At 45.5% G+C, this 13218-nt stretch overlaps 1 protein-coding gene across 1 annotated transcript in view; it reads right to left on the reverse strand.

Moving 5' to 3' along the window:
* The window catches only part of Lmx1a (LIM homeobox transcription factor 1 alpha), a 141334-nt gene that overhangs the window by 45954 nt on the left and 82162 nt on the right, over nt 1-13218 (reverse strand). The gene's annotated exons all lie outside the window — the stretch shown is intronic.

Genomic DNA, 13218 nt, shown 5'->3' on the forward strand with positions numbered 1-13218 from the left:
TGAGGGAGAGACCAGAAAGGAGAGGATCAGCATAAAACAGTACTGCTCCTCTCTCCACAGAGACAGACACGAGCTGACAGAACGTATATTTCAGAAGCTGATGCCAATTTGTTAGGCTGAGAAGTCCCACTTTGGCAGGAATGGTGGAAATATAAACAACTGAAGTGGTTTCCTATAGACAAGCCAGCTACCACATTGGCCTAAGGATGTCAATCCTATCTCTTTGCTTGTTCCTCTGTCAGTCACTTATTCTTCTTTTCATTCATTTATTTTCATTAATTCAGAAGCATCTCTGCATGACCCACGATACACTATCCACTCAGTGCCTTCACAGAGGGCGGAGGAAAAGAAACCACACCCAACTGTGTCTACATATGGAGTCGAGTGCACAGTGTGTGAGTGTGTGCTTGTGTGTGTGAGTGTGTGTGTGACATTGCTACAGACACAACAGTATACAAGGCAAATCCATCATCGTATGGAGCTCATATGTTTGTGGAAGAAAATAAATAAGACTAGGAAGACGGCTCAGAGGATAAAGGTCCTTGTCGTGCAAACCCAACAACCTGAATTCAAACCCCGAAGCCCACTTAAAAGATGTAAGGAGAAAATGACTTCATAAAGTTGACCTCCGACATCCACATGTGCGCCACAGTGGCACTAAAACTTTAAGAAGAACAATGCAGAGGTGCCCCACGTTTTTAAAATATTCCAACACAAGCTATAGCATACATAAAGAATTACAATATTCAACCACCTCCCAACCATAAAATTGCACTTGTTTGGTTATTAGGCAATCCCCTCACACAGCATGTTTATCTTGGAAGTTTCCTGAAGAAGGGAAGAGTTTGGGAGGACGGGTTGTGAAGAGGAAGCTTGGGAAGAGCTCCCAATGAAGTGAGACACACAGATTGGCACAGCAGACTGGAAAGACTTTAAGCTTTGAGTGGGGGAAGCCAACGCTTGAAAAAGAGAATGAGGTTGCTTGCTGTGAATCCCAAATCACCCCAGAAAGCCTTAGGGCAGACCCAATCTGTAGGCTGGTTATATGGCCTGCAACACAAACTGTGAACCACCAGGTCCATCTCAGGGTCCCCTGTGAAGCAGTTAACTCCGTATGTCCCTCTCTACCCCTCCACCTCAGCGCTAGAGTAAAGTGGAGGACCTATCCTAGTGGCTGCTTTGCCCTTTCACCACTGAAAAGCTCCACACCCAGGACTCCAAGGACCAGAAGCCCTTGCCCTTTCCCCTCCCATTCTCCAGATGCTCCCTGTGGTTTTCCTGACTATTACCAAAGCCCCTCCGGTATTTTCTGTCACACCCTCGCCACTTGCTAGATGCCACGCGTTGTACAGAAAATCTACCTACTTCATCCCTTGGCCTCCCAAGTCCCTGGTCTCTGTTTGCCAACCTGAGCAAACTAATCAATGCTTTTCCAGAAGCCCGTCAAAGGCCTTTTGTCCCCAAGCCTTGCTTCTGTTCCCCATCGCCCGAAATGGACTGTTAAACAGACTCAAGGCAAATGTTCCCAGGGAGTCAACAAACACTTAGGAGGGCGCAGCAGCGGGTGGCAGCATCTGTGCTTGTCTGCCTTCTAGCCTGTTAATCTCTTCCTCTTTTTCTTTCCCCCTCAATTTGTCCCCCCCCCTCCACTCCATAAATTTCCCAGTGTTAGAGAATAGAGGACCCGAGTGAGCCCCACAAAGACAGTCCGCCATGTTGACTCAGGAGCACTGGTGGAAGTGGCAACAGTCGTATAGGCTCAAGTCCTGAAGCGGTCATGCTCCCCCGAGGACTGCAGGCCAGAAGAGGCAGGCAGACCTGATTCCCTCCATTCTGACTCCCTGAATCCAAACCCAGGTCAACTGCATCTTCCTCCCTCATCTCTTGTAACCTTCGAGAGCAATTCAAGAAGAGGAGCCTGCCATCTACCACCTGGGTGCCAGATGTGTACACAGCTGTACGGGTACCACTGTGGACCCAGCTGCTGACTGCACAGCCTCCCATAAGTTGTTTTCTCTAAGGCTCAGAGAAGCAGAGAAAAGGATTTGTTCAAAAGTCCAGGTCATAATTAAAACACAGCCTGTCTCCTCCTAGTGCTTGAGATGTGTCCCCCATGGTTACCTCTCCCTCTGAATGCTAATGAGACTACACTCTGGGTTCGGAGTCTGCCAGGCTGCTGTGTTTGGGAAAGCTGGGCAGTGTCTCCAGAACTGTCAGCTCACCTACGTAGACATGACAATATTCATCTTGTCTCACCACCCTAAGTCACCTCCCCTCTCTCTCTGATGCCTTTGAGCTCATCCATCTCTTCCTTGGACCTCATTCTCACTTGTAAAATGAAAACAGAGCATCTTCCATGGGGGAAAAAAAAGCATCCTGTGCAATATGGTCCCAGGGAGTAAGTCCTAAGTGTGCCCCTCGATCTACAGATGACCCTCTGGGAGAAGAGGTGAGGAGGAATGTTGTAACAAATGAATCCACCCTAGTCCTTGAGAAGCTACAGTGGGCAGGAAGCTTGGGCTAGCTAGGTTTGTGTCAATGTGACATAACTATCTGTGAGACAGGAAACCTCCGTTGAGAAAACGCCTCTATAAGATCAGGCTGCGGGCCAGCTTATAGAGCATTTTCTTAATTAGTGATTGATGAGGGAGGGCCCAGCCCCCTGTGGATGGTGCCACCCCTGGGCTGGTGGTCCTGGGTTCTATAAGAAAGCAGGCTTAGCAAACCATGGGGAGTAAGCAAGTAAGCAGCATCCCTCCACAGCCTCTGCATCAGTCCCTGCCTCCAGGTCCCTACCCTGTTTGCGTTCCTGTCCTGACTTTCTTCAGTGGTGAGCAGCAATATGGAAGTGTAAGCCAAATAAACCCTTCCCTCCTCAACTTGTTTTTTTTTTGCTATGGTTTTTCAACACAGCAATAGGCACCCTACCTAAGGCAAAGTTCTAACTCAGTGGCCCTCAACTTTCCTAATGCTGCAACCCTTTAATACTTTCTCATGTTGTGGTGACCCCCAACTATAAAATTATCCACTGTTATCATTATAACTGTAATTTTGCTACTGGTATAATTGTAATGTAAATATCTGATATGCAGGATATCTGATATGCAACCCCTGTGAAAGTGTCATTCTATCTCCAAAGGGACCACGGTCCAGAGGTTGAGAACCACTGCTCTATATGAATGGCCACAATTGGATGTGGTTGGGACATAATCAGGGAAATAACAGAGAAGGACACAGGCGATTGACTGAATCTACTACTCACAGAATTTCTTTATCTTTTTCCTTTCTCATTCCTCCTCTTACTGTCTTTCCCCCGTGTTTTTCCAGACAGGGAGGTACAGACTGGCTGTAACTTCATTCCATGCCTTGCTTACTTGCTTCTTGTACAGCTAAAAGCTGCAAGAGGCACAACCATGAGTCTTGCTGGAAGTCTATTCCACAGGCTCGACCACATCCTAATGCTATGGTTTACTTATCACCGAATCTTGGCAGTCTCAGTTTGCACAGAGGATAAAAACAATCAAGAGCCTGCAGCCCTCAGCAAAGAAAGATAAAATAAGAATGCATGCATGGAGTACTTAAAGGTGATAACCTTTAATGCACAGATAATTTTTAGTCATTTTTATTGGCCATGCATCTATCTTTTATACATGTGAATATTTCCTTCTTGCCCCAAGATGAGTTTTCATGTTTAAGGACTTCCAGAGCCCCATCCTAAGACAGCCCTTCTTCCAGTGTGAGCTCGTCCACTGATTCCTAGCTTTGACTTCATCTCTGTTTGTGGTGTGCCAGGCAGAGAGTGTTCCTCAGACCCACCTATGGCCCTGTCGTTGACCAGGTTCATCCACAGAGAGCACCCTTTCTTATTGCTGACTTCATCTGTATCCTGTGCTTGGAGCCACAGTAGAAAGAAAAGCAAAAAAGAGCATCTTAGGCCAGGGAAAGAGCCAAGTAGACCTGAGCTCAGGGTTTTACCTTTACCAACAGGTTCAAAGAAACCACTCCAGTCCCTGGGCCTTGAGTTTCTTGTCTTTCCTTTCTTAAAGGTGAGTTCTGCTCTAAACACCTCTAAAAACAAAAACTTAGAGGTGGGTAAGGAATAAGAGAACAGGTCTCTGTTCCCCATGTCTTCTTATTGTACAATTCTCAGTCAGAGCAGCCTGTTATCTAAATCCTAATCTCCAGACAGTGTTTTGGCAGGGTACTGCTTGGCCATGCTAATCCTTCAAAAAATGTCTTTTTATACATTATCATTTACATGCAAGCACACAGGTGCTAACACGTGTACATGCATGTATGCATGCATACTCACGTACATGCACACACATCCAGATAAGTATATGCTAGGCTATACGTATTATGTGATCTATTTAAAAATACTAAGACTGTATGTATTATATAGACTAGAAAAAAATGTCTCTGGAAGATAATATTTTACTCCTAAGCCATGTTTAAAATCCACTAAACTAGATAGTCTCTTAATTCATTCCCACTTCTGTCTTGTATTGGGAGGTCTCGTAACTATGGAGACAAGAGCATCTCAAACGCAGCTATAACGGCTTGACACTGACGCACTACTACGAGACAAGTCTGAGGCCAACAACAAAGAGTCGGAGAACTTCAGAAGCAGCAGTGGACCCTGGCACTGCAGGAACTACAGTAGCCAGGGGGTGACCTGCCAAGACATCAGGTGACACTCAGATACAATGTCTGCTGTATGGTCTTCGGAAAAACATCACGCTCTAAAGATGATGTTTCATGGTTAGAGTCTGCACCAGTCCCCCAAAATGAAGTGACTAAAAACAAAAGGAGCTTATCGAGGTCAGAGAAAGGGAACACGTCTTTACCAGATACCCACCCAGTGTCAGGGACTGGGCTCTTTGTTTGGTTTATTATTTTACTGCTTTTGAATAGAAGTATGAAGTATTTCATGAATTCATAGAGAGTATCATACTTCAGCCAGACTTGACTTGTGCTGTCTGGCTTCACAGAAGAGAGGCTTGGGAGTTCATAATACATAGGGTTATGCTCCATTTCCAGTCCACATGCTCCCTGAGAGATAACAGGATTTATCAGATAAACTGAAGACCAAGTCTCTGCTATGCCCTCTACCAACTCTGTGACCTTGATTAAAATACAAGAGTCTTGCTTTACTCATCCACAAAATGGGAACAATGAGAGGAACACCACCGCACCACACACAGAGCCTGTGTGAATAAAGGAACCAAGTTAAAACCACTTAAGCTCTTAGCACATGGCAACTCCTCAATAAAATGGTATTACACTGGCGATAATGATGCCCCTGATGGATAAAGGGGCTGAAATATGAATCAAGAATTGTTTTTTTTTAAAGAAGACAAATCATGATGACAAAGGCTGCAGAATGAGAAGAGAGAAGCCTGAGGAGGGACCTGCTGGAGCCAGAAGTTCAGGACTGAAGCTTAGAACAATGTAAGGACTTTTTAAAACCCTGCTTTGGACAGGAGGACCGGCACAGCAGGATGAGAGAATGAAGAAAACCTGCGAGGCCTGAGATCTTGCCTGCTGTGCAGGCTCACAGTGTCCAGGCAACCAACCACACAGGATTCACCTGACTTGGTTAAGGGATGAGCAAGTAGCTGGCAAAACACTACTTCTGGGTGTCTCTGTGGGGATGGAGATGGAAAGAATGGAATTTGACCCAGCACAGTCATCTCAGTGCCTAGATCCACCCAGTTGCTTCTCAGATTTCAGACTCGGGGGCTTGCATAACCCCCACCACACCCAGCTCTCAGGACCCCAGCTTTAGACTCTTACAATACATAGGTTCTCTGGTTTTCTGGCTCTCGATGGCATAGCAGGGTGGCCACTTAGACTCTATATTCACATGATCCAATTCTCCTAATAAATCCCCTCTTATATATCTATATCTATCTTGTTTGTTCTTTTCCTCCAGAGGAGCTTGAGTAGCACATTGCCCTAACAGCTCCGGCAGAGCTGACTAACAGCATTCTTTACCCATTAAATCGAAACTAGCCGATAAACTGCCTGTTCATTTTGTGTCTTAGTGCCAGTACATGGGGCACTTTTGTCCATAAGTCCTTACGATGCTCTCCAATGTCCCCCCATCCCTGCCCTATCATACACTAGCTATATCAGATGCCTCACACCCCATCTTCCTCTCCACGCTGATAATACAACTTCTCACGTACAGGAAAAGCAGAGAGCATGGCAACCTTGTGCAAACCCACAAGCTACTCCAGACCTGCAGGACTGAGAAGAGCATAAAGTGAGCTCTCATGACAGTACTCCAGACAGCTCCTGACCAGAAGTATGTCTGGAAACATGATCTTCATTAACCTTGATCTAAGGTCCGGAAGGCCTTAAAGGAAGAGTCAGAAAGCATCTGGACCACAGACAAACAGAAGGATGGAGGACCCAATAAATACAAAAGACGTTAACTCCAGTTGAGCCTCCCATAGTGTACAAATAACAAAATAACTTTAGCCTTGGAAGCTAGACTATGACAGGGCATACTGCCTTTCCATGGTGCTCCTGGAACTGAGTTGATGGGGTGCATGAATCCTCCGGTTTAGGAAAAAGAAGGTTCAGCATCGGAGAGAGGGTCTAGGGTGGTTCTTAAAAAGGCAGGACTCAGCTCTGTTTCCACCCTCTCCACCAGGGGGCAGCATAGCAACATTCATTATGTACCATGTTGACTTGGTAACTGAGGTCATCCAGGCAGAGAACAGGGATTGGCCATAAGCCAAAACTGTCTGCTGGAAAATCTGCTGCTGGGAGCCTGGGAGACCATGTGGCTAAACTGAAGGAGAGATGGTGAATGAAGAGTATTCAAAAGTATTGGGAACCAAAAGCATGGCTTGTGGCCTTAGAAGAAGTGACACAAGCAACCTTGTCAGCTGGCTCAAGGTCTCTGTCCTTGAGGCTGAGCCAACAGCACCACAATAAGCAACCGAGCGCATGGTCCTGAGACGGTGGGAAAGTCTGCAGAGACAATAGGAGCGGCAAGATCATCCATAGGAGACAGTCTTAAGGCTCTGCAGTGGTGAAGCATGGGAAACAATAAGTGGCTGGCAGAGCCAATCAGAGTCTCTGTCTCCTGGTGGCTCCTGGGGAACTGCACAGAGGACCATACAATGGGATGAGTGAATGGGAGAAAGGACAGTTGGTGGTGGTGTCTGCAGCCCAGAAGCTCCATGAGGCTGGCCTCACTAAGAAAGAGGCGTGTGGCTCTTTGCCTCTCAAAAGGCTGTCAGCAATGGGCTGGGTTTACCTTGAAATTGTAGACCATGTATGTCTCTCTTAATCTTGCAAAGATCGTGTTCCAGTCTGCCAGATATAATGGGGAGGGGCAGGGGAGAACACCACAGCTCTAAGACTAATGAATATGTATGCAAAACTTGGTTCTGTTTTTATAAATATGAGTAAGTTTGAGGCTCTCTTTAGTTGCCCAGTTTCTATTTAAAAAATAGGATCATGTTATGTCACATGAGATTTTTTGAAAATGTAATGAAATAATTCATCCGAAGAAGCTGACACATACTAGCTGCTCTCCATAAGCAGTAGCTATTAGTTTCCTTTATCGAAATCAATTTAACATATCTACCCATGTAAATATTTGTCTAAGATAACATATTTCGAGGTGGTCACTGAGCCAGAAATAGAGCCTCATATGTCATCTCAAGAGTCTGTTCATCGTTATTGTAACAAATTAAATTAAACTTCAATAAGCCTTTCATGTTATTGGAGAAGAGACCAAGAAATATTAAAAGCCCAGAACTGGAGAGGAAACAGGGGGTGCAAGTCATTCAGGCTACTACATCTATGATAGGCCACAGCAAACATTGATAGTAGCCATCCATGGTGGAGGAGCACCCCCACATTCACTGCCTAAGGCCTGGCATATGTTCAGGAAGTTGTCATTTTCGTGGCTCTCCCACCAGAGCCAATGGTTGCTATTTGGTTAATGCTGAGATTACCTAGCAAACATTTGGGACAGACCTTCGCTCTGGGTCACTTCAGTTCTCAGCTGAGTGCTCCTTTTGGAGACCACTGACCTTTAGTCTAGATCTGCACTAAGAAACCCAATGCTCCTACCATGCTCTCCTAACTAACCCTCTCCCCTGATAGATCAGTGTCCCCTTTCCTCATGAAGGGGAAGTAACGGAGATCCAGAAGGAACAGTGAGCCTGACCACAAGGAAAGCTAAGATTATTAAAAGGACCAACCAGAGCTTGTGGCTCAGAAGTCAGAAATGAAAGCTGACACAGGCCAGCTAGGGTAGAAACGTTGCCCTCGGGCTCCTAAATGAACCAACGGTGTCTGGGAAGCTAGATGAGCAGAGAGAGGGAAGACAGCAGACCTCTCTTCCCTTCCCTTCTCTCCCTCTTTCCTTCCTTGCCGAAGTCGTCTATGAATCGGGCTTTAGAGTAAAGGGCTGTGGTGAAAGTCTGCGCTCCAATAGCCCAGGCCAAGGTGGCAGGACTTACACTGTAGACTTTCCATATTGTCACACAGGCATGCGAAAACAGCAAGAAACATAAAACAGACATACAGAAAGGATATGTTTTCTTTTTAGGGAATGAAGGTTTGGTTTCCCCTGAAAACGCCAGTTTTCCTCTCTCTTTATCCTCATTAGCCTCTTGGGCTGCTCTTAAGCACACCCACCAAACAACGAAGAGTGGGGGAAGAGGTATTTTTAGCCGATATTCTGGGCACACATTCTTCCACAAATTTTAGCTTAGCAACATGGCATGAAGCCAGTGAAATGTATATTCTTACAAAGGATATATGTTTTCTGGGAGCAAACTCTCCTCTCTCTCTTCTCTCTTCCTCTCTCTCCTCTCTCTCCGCCTCTCTCTCTCCTCTCTCTCTCCTCTCTCTCTCTCTCCCTCTCTCTCTCTCTCCCCTCTCTCTCTCTCTCTCCGGTCCTTCTCCTCGCTCCCTCCATCCCTCTCTGCTCGCGTCTCTCTCTCTCTCGACAGCGTCCCCCCTCTCGTCACATCTCTCCAATCCTAACGTGCCTCCTCCTCGACAGAATCCTCCGTCTCCTCTTCGCAATACTCTCATCTGCTCTCCTCGTCAGAGCTCCTCGTCCGTCTCAAATCCCGCCTGCACGCTTCCCTCTGCGTCCCTCCGTCAGGCCGTATCTGCTGATCGCTGATACTCTCTCTACTCTCGGTCTTATCGTCTCGTCCTCTCCTCTCTCTCTCGTGTGTGTGTGTGTGTGTGTGTGTGTGTGTGTGTGTGATAGCAAGGACAGGACATTATTAATGACACTTTGATGGAAAAGACTCTGGGGTCCAGCAGGGGGCGACACCGAGCACTCCGTGAGTCCCGTCTGCTTTGGCCATCATCACTTTCCATTCATAATTTCCACTGTGCTGCACATCGGAAAGAATAAAGAATAAAATAATATTGCCACAACTCAACGATTCCTCATACAACTAGCCGATACCAACAGTATTATAAAGGGAATTAGATAAATGTTGAAGATAAACCAGTCTGTTCCTAAGCCACTTGTGCCTGTCCTCAAGTGTCAACCCAGACATCCAGGAGAAACAACATCCAAAAACTACCCACTGATAGTCTGAGTGAAAAAAATCCCCACCAAGGCATGAAAACCAAAGGCTGATGCCGAGGGTCTTTTCTTTTCCATGTAGAAAGTGAAAACTGGGGCTGGATAGATGGCTCAGAGGTTATGAGCACCGACTGCTCATCCAGAGGTCCTGAGTCAACTGCCAGCAACCACATGGCGACTCACAGCCATCTACCATTTGAGATGGTGTCCTTTTCTGGCGTGCAGACAGTACACTGTATACATAATAAACAAATCTAAAATAAAAAAGAAATAAAATGAGAGAGAGGGAAAGAGAGAGAGAGAGAGAGAGAGAGAGAGAGAGAGAGAGAGAGAGAGAGAGAGAGAGAGAGAGAACAGCACTGAGCTTTAGTTTTTAGTTCATGGACCTCAAAGCGGTGTAATCTTGCACAACATCCAGTTCTATGTACAGCTGAGGATGTAGCTTAGTAGTAGAACGTGTGCAAGGTTCTGAGCTCAATCTTCAGCACCTCAAATGAGAAACTAAACAAATCCTGTCTGAGCTGGAGAGAAGGGGAAGGAGTAGTCTGATTTGGATATCTGACTCTTGGTCTCACCATAGAGAGTGGCGGACAGAGGGCCCCGTCCTTCCCACCAGCCTCCTTCCTGGAAGGGGGTCCTTTCCAGGTACTCTTGAGATGTCTTCAAGGCTCCAGCAGAGCAAATCTGACCCAGCCCGTGTGGCACAGTCCTTGTTTCTTGATGTTTTTATTTTCACGCCTCTATTTTTAAACCTTATTCCTCAATTATCTTCCACCTGTCCATTCAACTCCCCCTTCCAAAACTAAAGGATGCCATCCATGCTCATTAAAGTAGCGACCAATAAAAAGATAGAAAGGACAAGTGTCCACAAAGCTAGGAGGAGATGGGCGCCCTCGCGCACTGTTGGCAGCTATGTGCAGTGCAATAAGCCACTGCCGCATGGATTGTGAAAATTCCTAGGGGAAAAAAAATCAAAGAAGAAGCATCCCATGATCCAAAAGTCTCTTCTTGGACGTACTACCCAGAAGAATTGGAAACAGAGACACAGAAGAGATATCAGCACACTCATATCAGGGTTGTCGTCAATAAGCAAAATGGGAAAGCAAATTAAGTATCCATCAACAGGTGAACAGATAAACAGAAATTGGTCTAAATACACAATGGAATGTTGTCCAGACTTAAAAAGGGGAGAGAATTCTGACACATGCTACAATTTGACGAGGATTTTGTGCTAATTAAGTAAGTCAGACAGTGATAACACAGCAGTGTGAATTAACTTAAAGTTAATATACAAACTATACTGAAATATACATACTAAGGACAGAGATGATTAAACTTGTTATAGTGACTCACTCACAGAGACTGGACTGACAACCAGGGAGCCTGCATGGGACTGACCTGGGCCCTCTGCATAGATGTGACAGTTGTGTAGCTTGTTCTTCTTGTGGAAGACATAATAGTGGGATGGGGGACTGTCTCTGACTCTTTGCCAGCTTTTGGGACCCTACTCCTCACACTGGGTCACTCTGCCCACCCTTAATACTAGTGGAGGTTCCTGCTCTTCTTGCAACTTGATATGCCATGTTTGGTTGATATAGGACCCTGCCTTTTTCTGAATAGAAACGGAGGCGTGGATTGGGGGCAGGGAGAGATGGGGGAGTCTTGGAGGAGATGAATGACCTGCTGGCTCTGCACATAGGCCGCGGCTGAGGTGGGCTGATAAAGGAGGCTTGGGCTGAGCTCCACGGAGGACATGCGGGCAGTCAGGGCCGGGACTTTTATACCCAAACATTGGGTACCAAATGAAGAAATAACCAGGCTAGCTAAATGATAAAACAATTATTTTTTAATTATTATAGGGGGGAAAAACACACGAAACAGGAAATGAGAAGTCCAAGTTCAAGCGGGGCAGTGCTGGCGCACGCCTTTAATCCCAGCACTCGGGAGGCAGAGGCAGGTGGATCTCTGTGAGTTCGAGGCCAGCCTGGTCTACAAGAGCTAGTTCCAGGACAGGCTCTAAAAAAGCTGCAGAGAAACCCTGTCTCGAAAAACCAAAAGAGAGAGAGAGAGAGAGAGAGGAGAGAGAGAGAGAGAGAGAGAGAGAGAGAGAGAGGTCCAAGTTCTGCTGTGTCCTGTGGGAATCACCCAGAGAAGAGGGCACCTGGTGAGTGCACACGTTTTTTTCCCTCGGTACTGGGAAGCTGCCTTAACTTAGACCCACCTCTTAAAGATAATTGACTAACAAGGTTTTCCCCATGAAGGAAGGAGGGGAAATTGCAGTTGAGATGTAAAATAATAATGATGATGATTTAAAAATTGTTTTAAAATATGGTGCATTTCCATCTTACTAGGATTGTATTAAATTTTAAGTATATGTATATATACATACACATATATGTGCAAATTTACATATATATCCTGAAATATACTCATTCTATTCATATTCTACTCACTGTACCAAAATCTAGGTCTTGTATACCAGCTGAAAAACTCAGCACCCAGTCTCTCTTGCAACTTAAGAGCATCCATGTAAGTATGTATGTAGTACATAGGTAATATTAGGTGGAGCTGAGGAAGGTTACCCTGGAAAAGCTATTATTTTATGAGACAGAGTCCATTGGTACACACCTTTCACCCTTTGCTGTTTCTCTTTCTCCTTCTGGGAATTAAACTGCGATGCCCAGAGATGATTTGACCATCTTGGCACCAAGAATGAATGCTACCTGTTGAAGATCTAGACTCTAGATTCTAGAGGAAGAAATGAGGACATTTTTTGAGCAGCTGAACCAACATGGAACCTCCTACCTCATGATTTCATTTCCTTTTACAGACCAGCCTGGGGAAGTAGGATAGATACGATTAGAGGAATCTGCATGCATCCTGCTCCAAGACCTTAGGTGCTGGTTCCCTCAGGGGACTTTCCTTTCTGGTTGTCTGGTATGTCCAGCACTCCTCTTTAGAGCCAACTCCTCCACTTTGGCAACAGATTTTACCAAATCAAACTTACCTGAATATATCCTATAGTATCCCTATTTCTGAAAATGTTATATATATAGTTTCCTTATTTCCCCCACTTTAGACAAAATATGCTTGCTTTGATCCATTTCTTCTACCACCCAGTGCCTCGTTTATTTGGTAAAATTCATCCAAAATAAAAAGTTAGAAATGACTTTTGATTATCGTTTGCTATTCATCTCCTTGAAGACTTATCCATTAGACACTTGTTCCAGCCTTCTAGCAGAGCTGCCTTGGAAAGTTCATCAGGGGCCAACATATTGCTCAGTCCCCTTCATGCTGCGCTCAGGAGCAGAACTTAACTTCGTCCACTGCTGGGCTTCCTGGATCCCTCTCTCTCTGTTTCCACCTTACCTTTAGCCACTTAATTTGGTCTCTTCTGCTAATTCCTCCACATCTCCCCAACCATGAAATCTTTAGCCTCATTTCCAGTCTACAGTCACTGTCTTAGTAACCTTATCCAGGGTTATTGCTGTAAATAACCTACAAATACTGAAGGACTCCAACATTTATGGTTCTGTCCCAGCTCATTCTCCTCCCAAGGCTAACTTGTACACCCAACTACCTACTAACCACCTTTGCTTGGTATGTCTTGTTTAAATCATTGCTATTTTAACTGTAGT

The sequence above is a fragment of the Arvicola amphibius genome, chromosome 12 (assembly GCF_903992535.2).
Source record: "Arvicola amphibius chromosome 12, mArvAmp1.2, whole genome shotgun sequence".
NCBI lineage: Eukaryota > Metazoa > Chordata > Mammalia > Rodentia > Cricetidae > Arvicola > Arvicola amphibius.